Source organism: Eubalaena glacialis, chromosome 3, assembly GCF_028564815.1.
Source record: "Eubalaena glacialis isolate mEubGla1 chromosome 3, mEubGla1.1.hap2.+ XY, whole genome shotgun sequence".
NCBI lineage: Eukaryota > Metazoa > Chordata > Mammalia > Artiodactyla > Balaenidae > Eubalaena > Eubalaena glacialis.
The window spans coordinates 183,491,077-183,505,684 of NC_083718.1; the positions used below are offsets into that span (position 1 = coordinate 183,491,077).

Genomic DNA, 14,608 nt, shown 5'->3' on the forward strand with positions numbered 1-14,608 from the left:
ATCAGGGGAAACAGGGGTTCCTCTCTTAATCCCAGCTATACCCCCAGGACATCCAAGAGCTGGTGCCCAGGAGAGGCCTAAAGCTCCCGTGCTGGCTACCTCGCGGGGCGAGGTAGGGGCTGCACTTAGGAAGGAACGGCTGATGTTGGGGCACCTTCTCTGGGGTGCTCCTGGCGACCCGAGCCTGGATCAGAGAGTTCGGACTCGGGTGGGGCCGGGTCCCCCGCCTACCCCAACGCCCTTGACCTCGCAGGGCTGGCTTCCTCCGGCCCAGGTCTCCGCCCGCCTCCTCCTCGCGTGCCGCTCTCACCTGGCCAGAGGAAGAAGCCCACGCCCCGTCCTCCGCCGAGAGCCCTGACCGCTCGGGAGGCGCCGGGCCCGTTGTGGGCGAGGCCGCCAGGCCGCGCTCCCGCGGAGTCTCCAGCCGGCGGCCCGCAGCCCGCGCGCCGGCCCGGCCTGTGTACGCGCGTCGCCACGGCAACGCCACCCGGCCGGCCGAGCTGATGAGGGGCGTGGCGAGCGCGGCGCCAGAGGGCGAGGGGCGGTGCGCGGGGAGCACTCGGCCAATTACAGCCCGCTGCAACGCTGCGAGCCCTCCCCGACCTGCCGCCTAGAGGTCTCCAGCCCCGTTTGAAGGATGGGGAAACAGGCTCAGTGTTCACAGAAGTAGCCTAAAGTTTTACAGCGGGGAAGGAGCAGACTCAAGAATCCTTCCTACTGACCTTAGCTCTAGGCTAGGTGCGTTGAGGAGGGGGTGGTCAGGCGTGGGAGGGTAATGGAGCTGAACCACGAGACGCTTGTAGGTTAGTACCCCCGTCCCAACCGAATCGCTAGTTCTCTCAGTTGCGGAGGAGAAAATAGAGTAAGCTGGAGGGACCATCACTTCTGGGGGTGGGGGTGGAAATGGGAGATGGGTGGGGTGGAAGGAACAATTTTGAAAGAATGAAAGATTCTTCCACGTGCTAGGGAAAGGGTATTTACAAGCCCACAACCTTACTGTTCCTGTCCTTCCCTGTCAAAACTCACGTTTATTCATTCATGTGTTCTTTACTTCTACAAACATCACCTGAGTCCCTACAAGTGTCAGACGGTGGCCCCAGTGTTGACCTGGATCAGATCCTTAAGAAGCCCCCCCACCATGGGCACGGGACTTGGGGGATGGAGCGTGTGGAGAAGACATGCAAATCCCAACTATCTCCTCTCACCCCATGTCACCTTTTTCAGATCAACCCCTTCTGCCTGGGAGCAGAACAGCCCCGCTGACTACCTACAGAATACCTCATTTCCCTGGCAGGAAATGACTGACAAGGTGCCCCAAGACAAACTCAAAATATTCATCTAAGAAAGATGAAAGATGGCAGACTCCACTCTAGTCAATTAGAAGAAGATATAAGAGAGAAAAATCATGGAGATCGATATGGGATGGAATATATGGTAAAGATGCTCACAAATGCCTAGAGGCTCTTAGAAATGCACATTCCCTGGCACAGACCTCAGAGATTCTGATTAAGCAGCTCTGGAGCATGGTCCAGGAATGAATTTGTTGCATTCTTGCAAATTCCTTGTGCATTTGTTAAAAGCTTGGCAAAACCTCAGGATTTATTCCACCCTGCAGTTGAATCGTAGAGCCCTCCCAGAACTTGTCCCTAGAAATCTCTTCCAGGCCCTCAGTCAGCCTGGAAGATTCTGCCTGGGTTAGTTCCCTTCGACCAGAAAGACCCTAGGAAAGTATGAGGAGTGACCACAGAGGCCGGGGCCCTGAGTGGTAACTTCAGAGGAACAGAGAGGGTCAGGCTCAACTCTCCAGGCACATTTCTGCCTCAGGGCCTTTGCATTTACTGTTTCTTCTCCCTACCAGGCACTTCCCCCAGGGATCTCCTTCAGCTCCTTTAGATTTTTACTCAAATATCACCCTATTTAAAATGGTCTTGGAATTCCCTGGCGGTCCAGTGGTTAGGACTCGGTGCTTTCACTGCCCGGTTCGATCCCTGGTCGATCCTGCAAGCCCCGTGACGCCACCAAAAAAACCAAAAAACCCCCAAAAAACATGAATAACAAAACAAAATAAACACCTCACTCTATTGCTCTTCCCTTCATCTTACCACTCCTCTAACATGCTATTTATTTAGTTTCCTTATCTTATTTGTTGTCAGTCTCCCCACTCCCAACTCCCCCCTGCCCCCCAACTTAAGCTCCATGAGGGCAGGGATTTTTTTTCTCTTTTGTTCACTGCTGTATCACCAGTGCCTAGAACAGTGCCTGAATGAATGAATGAATGAATGAACAGGGGCAGCCCTTGCCACCTGCCCACAGCCTTGCCTCCTACCTCTTGAGCTGCTGAGCTGAACTGTCCTTACCCCAGGACCTAGGCTTCTGTAGCCATGGCCCTCCCCAGCCCCACCCCCATCTCCTTGCTTGTCTTCAGTGTCATCAACATGAACACAGAACAAAACCCTGTTCACTGCCAGGCAGACCCTACGGAGCCCATCCAGGCCAGCCTGGAGCCGGAGCAGCCCATGGCCCCCTGATAGGCTTGGGAGAGCATATGTTGCCATTAGTCTATCTCTCAATGAGGAAATACTAAACGGAGAACAAAGCTGACATTCAGGCTCACTGGAGCAGAAATTGCCAACTCTTGATTGGATCCCGCCGCTCCCCACAGGATGCCACAGTCATCTCGAAGGGTGTGTGAAAGTCTTAAAACCCAGTTCCACGGCATCCACTTAAATTTCAAAAACAGAAAATAAAACACCCCAATAACTCATGGCTTTATAATAGCACGTCCTGGGCTGAGTGAGAGTTGTACTTTGCAATGATGGGGTGTTAAAAATACTGCGCCTGGGGAACTCCCTGGCGGTCCAGTGGTTAGGACTTGGTGCTTTCACTGCCGTGGCCCGGGTTCAATCCCTGGTGGGGGAATTAAGATCCTGCAAGCCACACGGCATGGCCAAAAAAAAAAAAAAAAGAGGTTTCTAGATTATATGGGCTCCTTGGTGATGCCTGTAATCAATCAATCTTATTGAACTCTGGGTGGCTACCAAGGCTGTACTGTATCTCCATCAGCATCAGAACGCTGGTGTCTGAAAGGCCTGGGTTCAGGTCCCAGCTTCGTCATTCCCAGCTGTCCTCATAGTGCTGGAGCGAGTGATGTTAACTCAGGGCTTTCCACCTGCGGGGTACTGTCTCAGTCCTTCCCGTGGATCATCTCATTTAATCCTCACCATGACCTGGGGCAGTAGGTGTGTGTGAAACACCTGGAACGGTGAGCTCTGCAGAGAAGCACTCAAAAATGTCGTGATGGGTATTATTTCTATCAAATCACTCCCACCTGAACAGGAAAATAAGGCTCAAGAGACATGGAGGTATGTGCCCAAGGTGGCGCAGCCAGAAAAGGATTTGAATCTAGATGACTGTGACGGGAAGGTATTTTCCCCGGGGACTACAGGTGACAGGTGTCACAACCACGAGACACCCATGCTCACCACCTGCTTTCCCCCAGCCCTGAACAGTCTGGGCTTCCGGCTGTCCTGAAGTTTCGGCAGTGCCTGCAGCAAGAGGGGAAGGGGGCTGAGACCAGGAGGGGGTAGCTGGGGCTTGCCACGGACCTCTCCTGCCACCCACTGGGCTTCTTTCCTGCAGGACCTCTGCCCCATAAAATCTCATTCTGCCGCAGTTACCTTCCCTGGGCTGTCCTTGACTGGGAGAGCCCATCCACTGTGCCCCCTCCCCAGACCTGCCTGTTGCCCCCTGCATTCCAACAAGAAATGAATGCTGGCTTCCCGCCTGGAAGAGGTAGGGAGCTTGCCCAGCCTTTACGGGGTAAGAGAGAGCCAGGGAAAGAGCTGGAACAGGAGAAAGGGAGAGTAAGAGAGAGAGAGTGCTCGAAGAGCAGGAAGTAGCTAAGCTGTTGAGTAGGGTGACAGATGGGAAAGCAAAGGGCCACCAGAGGCTCCACAGTCCATTAATAACCTGACCCTATGGGCTAAGGAAATGCAGGTTTTTATACACACACACACACACACACACACACACACTCACAAAAATAAATTCAAACCACAAAATAACAGCTGGTAACTGAGGCCTTCTGCAGCTGTGCTCACCCCCTTCTCCTGTCAGAAAATGAGAAGACACCCAGTTTTTTTCTCAGATAGAGACAAGGCTGGTTGGGACATTCATCTCTTGCAAATCAAAGCTTTGCCAGGGAGGTCAGTCTGTATGTTCTGTTTGAAAACTGCAGATGAGGGGTGCTGATGCCACCTCTGATGGGCCTGGTTTTGTTTGTTTGTTTGTTTTATTCTGTCTGTACCTCACTTCTCTCACCTGTAAAATGGAGGTAATAACAGCATTGACTGTAAAGATCAAATGGGTGAATATGTGTGAAGTACTAAACTGTGCCCGATACCACAGACTCCTGTGAATGTTCGCATTGCTGTCTGTTTTTGTTTGTTTGTTTTTGTCGTTTTCTTGATGATATGGGAGGACAGCACCATCTCAACCCGATCACAAACATCCTGGGGAGAACTTTGATTTGCATCCTCTCAGTCCCAACCCAGAGCAAACTTGACCTCTGAACACTCCCATATCATCTTGCCTGTTGCCCAGGGACCTTTCTGGGTGTGGGTGTCAGAGGCAGGCTGAGCTCCTCCCCTGATCACTGCTAGACGGACTCTGAGAACCCAGCTGGTCTCTGTGGGGTGGTACCTGCAGGACAACTCCATAAATTCGACTTCCAGGCATCCAGGCAAATCAACCTCCACTACTTTTTTTTTTTTGAGATTAACAATGAACCATTATGAATGAGGTTAACCAAACTAGCTAATATTTCTTGAGGCTTGTTAGGTACCAGCCGCTATGCCATGCACTGTTTTATCTAATTCTTAGCCCAACCCATTTTACAGAAGCAGGCTCAGAAAAGTCAAGTAACTTGCCCAGTTACAAATCTTGTAAGTGATAGGTCCAAGATTCGAACCCTAGCTGTTTGACTCCAGCATACTCTCTTTTTTGTAAACTTTTTTTTTTCAAAACATGATACACATCTCGAAAAGAGCACAAATGATAAGTGTACGCTTGAAAAATTTTCACAAAGTGTATGCACCCACCCTAACCAGAACCCGGATCATGAAGCAGAACACCACCCGCCCCCGCCCCTCCGAGAAGTCTCCCTGTGCTCCGTCTGGTTACCCCCCCTTCCGCTAGTCTGACTTCCAATCATAGATTAGTTCTGCTTGCTTTTGAACTTCATGTAAATGGAATCTTACAGATTCCATTTGCTGCCTGGTTTCTTTCACTCAACTATGTGAGATTCGACCACGTTGTCTGATGTAGCTGTGGTTCATTCATTCTCACTGCTGCATTGCATTACACTCTGTTATCTATTCCTGCAGAATAAATTATGGCAAACTTAATGGCTCCAAAAAACACACACTTATGTCCCAGTTTCTGTGGGTCAGGAATCCGGGCACTGCTTAGCTGGGTTCTCTGCTCAGGGTCTCTCCCAGGCTGCAATCAGGGAGGTGGCCAGGGCTGGGGTCTCATCTGAGGCTCAGCTGGGGAAGGATCCACTTTCCAGTTCATGTGGTGGTTGGCAGGATACAGTTCCCTGAGGGTTGGTAGTTAGTCTGAGGGCCTCACCTCCTTGCTGGCTGTTAGCCAGAGATCCTGCACTGTTTCTTGCCATGTGGGCCTCTCCGTAAGGTGGCTTGCTTCATCAAAGCCAGTGAGAGTCCAAAGAGAGAGTCTCCAGGCAAGATGGAAGTTACAATCTTCTGTAACATAATCACAGAAATGACATCCCCATCACCTTTGCGGCATCTACTGATTAGAAATAAGGTACAGTCCTACCTACTCTCAAGGGAAGGGGACACAGACGTGTGAACACCAGGGATAATTGGGGGCTGTTGTGTATGCCTTTTGGTATGCACATGTGCACATATCTCTTGGGTATATATCTAGGAGTAGAATTTCTGGGTCACACATACGTCTGGCTTTACGAGATTCTGCCAAACATTTTTCCAAAGCGCAGGTACCCTCTACACTCCCTCAGCAGGCTATGAGCTTCCCAGCTAGAGCACATGCTTTAAATACACTCCTCCCCTCTCTCCTTACAGAAGGGGTGTTTGAGCTGGGGCTCCTTGGGAAGACAGGTTCTAATTCTGGCCCCATGTCAGAATCACTGAATTCCCGGGCCGCTTCACCAGATCATCATTCTGATCATTTGAGGGCTCAAATACAAACTGGAAGGTCCACTCCATGAGGCGAGGATCCCTGTATCCTTGGTGCCCGGAGCAGTACCTGGCAGGTAGCTGGCACTCAATAAATGTTTTTTTGATTAAGTGAATGAGTTTAGGAACTATTGTTCAAGAGATGGGCCCCAGGGTGGGTATAAGCTGCTTAAATGGGAAGGAAACTTTATTGTGTCTGAGGCTGTGTGCATTTTTCTGGGAAGAGGGCCCAGAGCCTCAACCAGATATGTCCCCAACAAAAGTTAAGGGCCGCTGTGATTGGATACTGTCCGGCTTAGGTATTTTATCACATGAAGAAAGAATTGGTCCCGGGGTAGGAGGCATGGGAACTGTGGACAAGGTCCCATGGTCCTTAGAAGTAAAAAGCGAGACAGTGCTTGCCTGGGGTGGCTCATAAACTGACACCTTACTTGTTTTGACCTTTGACCCATGGTAGCTCTTTTGGTACATCTAGCAACTGCCTGGTCTCCTGGGACCCTCCCTGTGTCTGTCTGTTGAACAGAAAATTCCAGAAGGCCTCGGTGCCCTGAGTTTCCATCAGTGGCAAGCCAACATGAGCCCTAGCTTTTGAAAAACCCCTTTCAATCAATAGAAAGCCTCCCAGTTTATCTGGTTTGAGATGACCTCATCCTTTGTCACCTTCTCTTGTTTTCTGGAGGTTTCTCAGTGTCTTGATGCTGTCTGCATTCTTTTCTCATGTGAACAGTGCACCTATTTTGGGCATTTTGTCGTTGCTGTTTTGGGTCATTCCCGTCACACATTTTTTATATTCCTTTCCAGTCAGATCAACCTCATGCCTCTCTAGACGTTTCTTCTCAGGTTTCCTCTGAATCATTTCGTTTGGTCTAAATATGTCCAACTTTTCCTCCTTCCTCACTGCACTCCACATAGACCCTCTCTTTTCCCCGGAACAACTGTTCTTTTCTTTCTAATCCCTTACCCAAATCCTCATCTTTCACCGTGTTTTCTGACTTCTCCTAAGAACTGATTGTTTTTTGAAACTTAAGCCTCAAATATCATCCCTTCTAATCTGGGTCTGAATTTGGATCATGGTCAAGAAGCAGGGGAGACAGGAATGTTGCTGGGTAATTAGGATCCTCAGCAGAAGGGCTGAGTGTTCATCGGGGGGTCAGAGAGACCTGGGGATGGAGGGAGAGGTATCTTCTTCTGCCTGGGGTAGGGCTTAGGGTGGGGTTGTCAGGAAAGGCGCTAAGAAAAAAGGAACCATTTGACTTGAGTTTTGAAGGATGAGTAGGATTTCAGGAGGTAGAGCAGGGAGAGAAGAGTATGGTACAAGGAAGGAGCAGTGGGAATGGAGGCTAGAAGATGAGTAATAAGAGAAGCTAGGTACAGTACTACAGAGGGAGAGGGGTGGCCAGGTGCTGAGATTGCAAACTGAAGGTCCATGGTCGGCCCTCAGATATGTTTGTTTGGCTTTCCCAGTGTGTTAAAAGACTTTTAATTAGTTGCTGAAGGGATAGGCCTCTTTCTGTGGAGTGACAGAGAAACCTATTCAAATTGTCTTCAGCATGAATGCAAATTCACTGGTTACCAAAAATAAAAAGTCTAGAGGGAACCTCTGGGTTCAGGCTCAGATGATTTCATGAGGCCTTGGCCTCTCTCCAGCTCTCAGGGATTCTTTTAACCATGTGGATCCAACCTTAAACAGAATCTCTGTATAATGGTCACAAAAAGGCTGCCAAAGCTCCAGCCCTTACATCTTCTCAGCTTTGAATTCCATAGGGAAGGATAAGAGTCTTTTTCCTAAGCTTCCCCCAATGGCCTCACTGCTTCTCATTTTTCTCTGGGTGGGTCACAAGCCCATTCCTGAGCCAATTATTGTGGCCCAGGAGACTGCTCTTCTCTGATTGGCTGAGCTTGAGCCACACGCCCATCCCTGCAGCCAGAGGTGGAATCAACACCATCTCTAAGAAACTGGACTGAGACTAGGAGAAAGGTGTTGTCCCCAAAGGGGGATCGTTAACACCATAATATTTTAGAAGAGAGGTGAATTGTTATTAGGTGACAAAACCCAGATGTCTACCACAGTAGCCAACATGTACAGATCATTAACATCTGGATTTATGCCTGTTTTTGGGAAAATGGGAATATCTGGCAATACCTGGACTCTCTTCTTGTATATAGATCAACAATCTGCTGGGGCTGAGAAGAGGCTCCCTCTTTAGATACAGCCTATGTTCTGCCTGCCCAATGCACTGCTCACATTTCCTCTCTGGCTCCTGGAAGCACTTGAATTTTTATTGCCAGCATAATTTGATTCTGTAAATAAATCTGTTTTTCCCACCAGAATGGAAGAGCCAAAAGTACAGGGGTCAAATAGCTCTCCTGTGCTCCCACAAACTCCTGAGGACAAATGCCTGGCCATTTTTGATAGTCTCATTCCTTGCTCATTTTAAAAGCCTTCTTTAAAAAAAATATTGAATACATAGTGATTTTAGAATCTGTTATCTGATAATTCCAACATCTGAAGTCCTTGGGTGGGAGTGGCGGGGGGGGGGGGATATCTGAATGTCTTGTTTGTTGTTTCTGCTTACTCTGGCTCATACTGACTTATTGCTTGGATGTTTAGTAATTTGACTGTGATCTCATTCTTGATTGAACTTAATCTGTGGGGATCCTGAGGGGTCTGATTCCCGGTTGCATTTCTCTCGGAAGTCTTTTTTGTTTGTTTCAGCTGGATGTCGGGGATGCTAATAACCTCTGAACACTGACATTTATTTCCTCAACTTGGAGTTTTCCCACTGAATACATGGAGTATAAACTTGAGCCCCAGACCCACGTGGTTACAAACCCTCAGGGTGATAATCATCATCATCATTATTGTGGCCATTGTTAGTTTTCCCCTCCAGAGCCACATTGAAAACTACAGGTTTTCATAGGCTCCCCTTTCTGAAAGTCCAGAAAAAAATTTTTTTTAAGCCCTCCTCTTGCCAGGGTGTAGAGCATCTTTGAGGGTGCCGGCTTAATACAGGCATCTTAGACTTGGTTAGCTCACTTTGCAAAGGCCCAAGGCTTAATCTCCCGTTTCCTGCACTTATTACACGCAAATGGCTTCCTCATTTGCTTACGCTTTGGTAGTAGCTCACCCTGTGTTGTGTGTCTGTATGTTCCTTTGAGATTGCCTACATAAAAATTGTTTTTTATTATGGGATTTTGGAAACACACACAAAACTAGAGAAGAGTGCGATTAACTCCATGTATTCATCATCCAGCTTCAACATTTTCCCAATGTTCTTTCATTCTTTTTTCTTCCTTTTTGAGTTTTTTTCTAGGTTAATTTAAAGCAAGTTGTGTCATTTCACCCATAAAGACATCCACACTGAAAGGACTTTTTTTTCCTTTACATTATCCCCGCCTCGACATTATCACAGCTAAAAATACTTATAATCATTCCTGACTATCATCTAATATTCAGTCCATGCTCACATTTCCTTTATTCTCTCAGAGATACCTTTTTTTTAAAATTTTTATTTATTTATTTATTTATTTATTTATTTATTTATTTATGGCTGTGTTGGGTCTTCGTTTCTGTGTGAGGGCTTTCTCCAGTTGCGGCAAGTGGGGGCCACTCTTCATCGCGGTGCGCGGGCCTCTCACTATCGCGGCCTCTCTTGTTGCGGAGCACAGGCTCCAGACGCGCAGGCTCAGCAATTGTGGCTCACGGGCCAAGTCACTCCGCGGCATGTAGGATCTTCCCAGACCAGGGCTCGAACCCGTGTCCCCTGCATTGGCAGGCAGATGCTCAACCACTGCGCCACCAGGGAAGCCCAGAGATATCTTTTTTACTGTTGGTTTGTTAGAATCAGGATCCAGACAAGGTCCACATATTACATGTGGTTGTTATGTCTCTGAAATGTCTTTAATTCTGTAACAGCAACTCCCCGCCCCTGACCTTTTTTATCCCCCAGCCACTGATCTGTTGGAGAAACTAGGTCTTTTGTCCCGTAGAACATTCACATCCTGGATTTGGCTGATCACTTCTTCTTGGTTTCAATTAACTTGTTCCTCTTTTCCCCATGTTTCCTGTAAACTAATAGTTAGATCTAGAGGTCTGAGGAGATCCAAGTCTTTTTGCTGTCCAGACGCCTTCATAGGTGGTGCTGTGTGATCCGTCCTGCATCACACAGTGAGTGGGCACATCATGTCTGGTCATCCCGTTTTTAACGATATTGAGATTGAACAGTTGGTCCAGTGCTAACAGACTGAGCCATCCATTACAAAGTCCCCAACAGCTTTTTTCCCCCCAATAATTAACATTTTTAATTTTTAATTATGGTAAAATATACATAACATAACATTTACCATCTTAACCATTTAAAAATACACAGTTCACTAATGTTAAGGATATTCACATTGTTGTGTAACCAACCTCCAAAAACTTTTCATCATGTAAAACCGAAACTATGTACCCCTTAAACAACTACTCTCCATTTTCCCCTTACCCCAGCCCCTGGCAACCACCCATCTATTTTCTACTTCTATGAATCTGGCTGTGCTAGGGACCTCATATAAGTGGAATCATACAGTATTTGTCTTTTTTGTGACTGGCTTATTTCACTTAGCATAATATCCTCAAGGTTCATCCATGTTGTAGCATGTGTCAGAATTTCCTTCCTTTTTAAGGCTGAATAATATTTTATTGTGTGTATATACCTTGTTTTATCCATTCATTCGTAAATGGGCACTTGAGCTCATCCATCAACTTTTTACCTAATAGTTTTAGCATCCTTTGAGGATCATTCCCTGGATCCATATTTCTTGTGGGGTCACAGAGTTGTGATTTTTTTCTGATTGTTGTTCCTTTGGTAATTATTAGCTAGAATCCTTCATCAACCATTTGTTTATTTGTTTATCATAAAATACAGTTGGTTCAGGAAAGGCAGAATAAAAGATTGGTTCTTTCCTTTTATGTGTCGGCATTCAAAGAAGCAACTGCCAAAGTGACCAGTGAGTTTTAAAAAATATCATTAGGAATCTTTTATTTAAACAGTGTATATGTGTTTCAATCCACTGAAGTCATTATTTGGTTTGAGGCTCATACTATGCCACCTCAGGGGTTCATGCAGTTTGGCTCCTGTGTTTTTGTTTTTCCAGGTGGAAACTACACAGTATTTAATTGTAACCACCTATGTTTGTATTGCATTGGTGTGGTCTTTAGATAAACAACTCTGCCTCTCAGTTTTCCTTCTCTGTACAAGGAAGTTGGACAAAATGAGCTCTAGCACCATTCCTGTTCAAAACTCTCCGTTTTGTAGCATTTTCATTACGTATAACATTATAGTTTAGTCATTTGATTCTTCCAGTCCTGTGACTGAATGCAGTTACCAACATCTTCCTTTTACAAACATGAAAATTGCCACCCAGCTGATACTGGTTTTTTTTCTACTTCTCCATACTGCATTTTCCCCCAGTAGACTTAAAGCTGTAGCTCTCGGTTAGGGATATTTTGCCTCCCAGGGGACTTTTGACAATGTCTAGAGACATTTTTGATGGTCACACCTGGGAGGGGCTACTGGTATCCAGTAGGTAGAGGCCAGGGATGCTCCTAAATATCCTGCAGCGCACAGGACGGCTCCCCCCTCACATAAATGCTCTCCGGCACCAAATGCCATTAGTGCCAAAGCTGAGAAACCCTGACTTGAAGAAATCCATAGAGATAAAATCATATTCCTCTTACTTCTATGTGTCAGTGAGAGGAAGTACATATAAAAATGTACACATCTGAGAATTCAGCTATACATGAAGTAGGACAATGAGATAGTCTGTTTTTAACCTACCCATAGAATTTAGTCATCTGATGTGCATCTCCTTACTGTTTCCTCTTCAATCTTATTTCTGGCTCCTATTCTGCCCCTTGAGACCTTTCTATTATTGGCCTGAGGGAAGATTAATGGACAATTTTTACTGCTTTCAGGCCAATGAAAAAATCTTAGGTCTTAAATTTTTTTTTTTTTAAACTCGGGAAATAAACATCAAAATCAACTTTTATCGTAAATAGCAGTTAGAGTTTTTTGGTCCCAATTCCTCTTTGTCATTTTAATTGATTGAGTGGATATTTTCAATAAACTTAGCATTACCTTTCAAATTATTGCTCTCTTCTGCTCACAGTATCTCCTGTGAGATGTGTATTCCTGAATCTTTCTCTCTGATGATTTTGTGCTGATTTAAAAGAACCCATTTGGTGCTAAAATGAATTTATCATTGGCAACTGCTAGAATGGTGTGTCCTTTCCTAATCAAAAAGTCAATTTGTGGACTCATACTTTGAATCTGATTTTTAAAACAGACAATTTGTCAGAAACAAAAAAAATGCAGCTTTTATCTTTTTTGTGGTTGTTGTTCAGCTTTGAAAGAGGCAGCATTTAGATAAGGCAGGTACATTTATTTTTATTTATTTTTATTTTTGGCTGCGTTGGGTCTTTGTTGCCACGCACTGGCTTTCTCTAGTTGCGGAGAGCGGGGGCTACTCTTCGTTGCGGTGCTTGGGCTTCTCATTGCGGTGGCTTCTTTTGTTGCGAAGCACGGGCTCTAGGCCCGTGGGCTTCAGTAGTTGTGGCACGCGGGCTCAGTAGTTGTGGCTCACGGGCTCTAGAGCACAGGCTCGGTAGTTGTTGTGCATGGGCTTAGTTGCTCCGCGGCATGTGAGATCTTCCCAGATCAGGGCTCGAACCCATGTCCCCTGCATTGGCAGGCAGATTCTTAACCACTGTGCCACCAGGGAAGCCCAGGCAGGTACATTTATTCACTTGTTTATATCAAGTATTCACACAATTTCTCTTACCAACACATATATTCACAGCTTGTCAAGTTTTACCCAAAAAGTGAAGGAAAAAGCTTGCTATCACATTATTATATGATTTTTCTCTCTTTTGTGTTTTGTTAAAGTAGATGCTGATGATTTTTCTTGACTGGACATAATCATCAAGGATGCATTCTGAAATAAGTCATCTTGAGGATAAACACTAAGGACATTTTCTTGCGTTTAAAGTTCCCCCGCACCTCCCAAATGTTATACAGTATTGAGCTTAGATTATCTCTGAGATGCATGCTGTATTGTTTGACATTGGTTCTTTTTTCTGATAAGGAAGACCTATAGCCCAGAAGGGTTTCTGCTATAACTTTTGCTTCCCAAACTGTATTCTAGTTGGTTTTTTTGTTGTTGTTGTTATTCACCCTCCATTAGTTCCAAGTATGCTTTAAAATAACCTAAAATTTCTCAAAATCAATTTGAGTTTGTAACTACTACTGACTCTTTTCTTTCCCACATTTTTTATATTACAATTAATAAATTCCAGGTTTTAATGCACAGAGTTGGGACTGGAGATAGAGAAAAGGAGAAAGGGAAGAGAAGCCTGTTTATATCATGCCATGGAGAATTTGATTTATAGTTCTGGATTGGGGAGGGATAGGAAAACAGTCTTTGTAAAAGACTGTTGCTTTAAAGGAAAATGGTAAGTACCACACAGACTGGTCTCCAAGGATGACTGTTTCCTGCTTCTTTCTTATGGAACTGACACCGGGTGGCCAGGCTCTATGACGGGAATCCTCACTGCCCAAGAGAATGGATCTTCCTTTGTCCAGGGCAGCGTTTTTCAAACTCGGCCCCATTGACTGTGGGGTAGAACAGTTCTTTGTTGTGGGGACTGTCCTATGCATTGGTGGATGTTTAGCAGAATCCCTGCTCTCCTAGATGCCAGCAGCAGTTCCCCCTCTGGCCACTGTGACTTTGCCAAATGTCCCCTGGGGGGCAAAACCAATCCTGGTTGAGAACCACTGATCTGAGGTGAAAACATTCAGTTCTGGCGTTGGCTTGAATCCTTAACAGTGTCACTGCGAGTTGAGAACATTTTGTAACATGTTGCATCTGGGAGCTGGTCGACTTGTATCAGCATGTCATCCACCTAACTGCCTTCCTGGAAAGTGCAGAGTTCCAGGGGTCTGATGAGACACATGGCAGTCAGGCGGGTTGGCCCCGAGGAAACTCCTGTTGCCAGGGCTACGTTTTAAAGGTGTCTGGTGCATGTATATACATGTTCTCTCTAGTGGCTTTTCTGGAGAAATTTGCATCTATGTATTGTGCGCTCGTATTTCCCTACCTTTCCCTCCCTCTCTGAGTCAGCTTGCTTCGCAACGTCCAAGGAGAGCCGGTTTCCTGACCACTACTCTCCTTCAGTTATTGGAGAATCTGAGCCTGATGTGCTGTGGCTCGCTGTCACGTACCATCCCATCTTCAGGCAGTCTTGGACATCGCTTCCTAGGCCAGCTGCATTGCTACAAAGAAACCGGGGAATGGCTTTCTCCTGTCGGCTCAGCGTGAAAGGTGCTTCCGAATGGTCTGACAGTGCC

At 46.3% G+C, this 14,608-nt stretch overlaps 1 protein-coding gene across 1 annotated transcript in view; it reads right to left on the reverse strand.

Annotated features, from left to right (window-relative positions):
- Positions 1–392, reverse strand: part of FHAD1 (forkhead associated phosphopeptide binding domain 1) — a 146,212-nt gene extending 145,820 nt beyond the window's left edge. Inside the window, exon 1 of the mRNA XM_061184091.1 lies at positions 311–392. The gene's annotated coding sequence lies outside the window, so the exon portion shown is untranslated. The remainder of the gene's footprint in view (positions 1–310) is intronic.
- Between the last annotated feature and the right edge of the window lie 14,216 nt (positions 393–14,608).